The following is a 2500-nucleotide window of genomic DNA, read 5'->3' on the forward strand; positions in this document are numbered from 1 at the left end:
GGTATATATAATACCGTGGAGCGCCGGCTGGGTTTGAGGGTGCCGTCGCGAGGACAGCACGTCAGTCACCACGCCAGGGTCGCCAAACAGCATCTATGGGCTTAGTGGGGAAGCACTGACACCGTGTGGATAAAACAGCACCCATCTACCCCGTGTGTGCGTGTATGTGTGTGTGTGTGTGTGTGCGTGTGTGTGTGTGTGCGTGTGTGTGTGTGTGCGTGTGTGTGTGTGTGTGTGTGTGTGTGTGTGTGTGTGGGTGTGTGTACAGCTTCCCCATGAGTTATTGTTTATCACGATCGTGTAAAAGCAGTTCATAATGAGTGAATCAATCACATTGTTAATAAGACAATATGTATTTATTTGCCGAGTGCATCCGAGGTCTCCCATTGGCTGATATGTTACACCGCCTCAGGCACAGATAAAATACACACTTCCTGGTTTACAGAGACAGTAATAATAATAATAATAATAATAATAATAATAATAATAATAATAATAATAGTAGTAGTAGTAGTAGTAGTAGTAGTAGTAGTAGTAATAATAATAATAATAATATTGTGGCACCTTTCAAACATTTCAGTACAAAGTGCTTGGGAAGAAGGAAGACAAAGTGACATAAGGCATAGAGAATAAGTCCATTTTACAACAACTCTATACAATTATCTATATCCAATTTGATACACTATAATATTTTCAGGATCTGGTTTGTCTTTTGTTTGCATATAGATTCTCTCTCTCTCTCTCTCTCTCTCTCTCTCTCTCTCTATCTATCTATCTATCTATCTATCTATCTATCTATCTATCTATCTATCTATCTATCTATCTATCTATCTATCTATCTATCTATCTATCTATCTCTCTCTTTCCCACACAGAACTGTCAATCCACACTACACTACCACACTCCAATCCAATCCAGTGAGTCCGTCTCTCTCTCGCTCTCTCTCTCTCTCTCTCTCTCTCTCTCTATCTCTCACTCTGGATCACTCTCATCCTCCCATTGTTGTAGACCTTCACCCTCCTCCTCCTCACCACCCTCGTGCCCCTGGGCGGGGCCCCTGCCGTGCCGGGGTACCTGGGGAGGTACCTCGCCAGGCTGGTCATCCCTCCTCGCACGCTCTGAGGCGCCAGGGCCCTGACGCCCCCTCCCTCCTCCCCCTCGTCGCGGTAGCCGTGGCGACGGAGGAACGGTTCCAGCGTTGCTAGGCGATGGTTGAGCTCGGTTATGCGCCTGTGCAGCAACAAGACTTCTCTGAACAGGTCGTTGAGGGACTCGGAGAGAGGGCGCACCCTGCAGGGGAGAGGGAGGAACTGCAACTTATAGTGTCCTCACTAAGCACTAGCGTTTGATAATTACAGTTAGAGGTACTTTACTGAAGAGTGTCAGTCACACTTCTAAGACAGTAAAAGCACTTAAGTGGTGTGTGTGTGTGTGCACAAGTGGTGTGTGTGTGTGATAAATATCATAATCAAGGAGTACCGTTCCATTAAAATGGGTTGTGAAGATACTCTGACCTGATGAATGGCTAAAAGAAATGTATTAATGAATGTAACTGTAGCCTACTGTTGAGAAAGGTGCACCGGTCAGTGAACATTATATCAATACGCCACTCATAACATGGTGGAGGGATACCTGGAGTAGTCAGGCAGCAGAGCACTGGGTTGAGAGTGCAGCAAGGTCTTGATCTCGTTGAATATTCTTTTTCCCCAAGCATCCAAAACTCTGGTCACACTGCGAACTGAGCCCACGTTCACACTATCAGCTGCAACCCCCCCCCCACAAAAAAAAAAAAAAAAAATGGAACCATGAGAAAGTTACAACAGAACTGCCTTTTGCTGTCCTCCATTTTGAATTGTTCTGTTGAATTTTATGCCATAATCCTTTACCTCCTTCCCTGTAGTTCCAGTACCCATAATCCAGTTCGTTCTCCTCTCCAACTGACAGTGCCACGGTCGCCATGGCAGCCACCAGCAGCAGCATCCTCATCACAGTGGGAGGGGCCATGATGAGAAGAAGATTTCCCCCTTTATTGAGACAGAACCCCCACCAGCACCCCCCCCCCCAAAAAAAGAGGTGAATTTTAAAGAACCAACTTGGAAAAACGTAAAGACTACAACTCCCATGTGTGTGCAGCCGACAGAGGGACGCTTGAGAGGTTCGGACAGGCGGAGAAGAAGCAGAAGGGGACAGCGGTCAGAGAAGAGAGTGAGGGGGAAAAGCAGCTACTGAAACAGTGAAGAAACACAGTGCTGGTTTTTCCACGCGGGCCGGCCAACAGAATCCCAGGGGCCGGCCGAGTCGAAAACACTTCACCGTCCGCCTGCACCAACACGTGCTTCTCTCGGCCTGAATGCGGTCATCTTTGCGCAGACATCGGCTCCTTTTCAATATTAGACGCATTAAAACTTTTATCATCCAAAGCGGGGGTATCCATTTCAACACAATCCATGTGACGGAATATTCTGATGAGCTAACTTTTCTTCCTTAATTCTTTGGAGAA

Source organism: Borostomias antarcticus, assembly GCF_949987555.1.
Source record: "Borostomias antarcticus genome assembly, chromosome: 7".
Lineage (NCBI taxonomy): Eukaryota > Metazoa > Chordata > Actinopteri > Stomiiformes > Stomiidae > Borostomias > Borostomias antarcticus.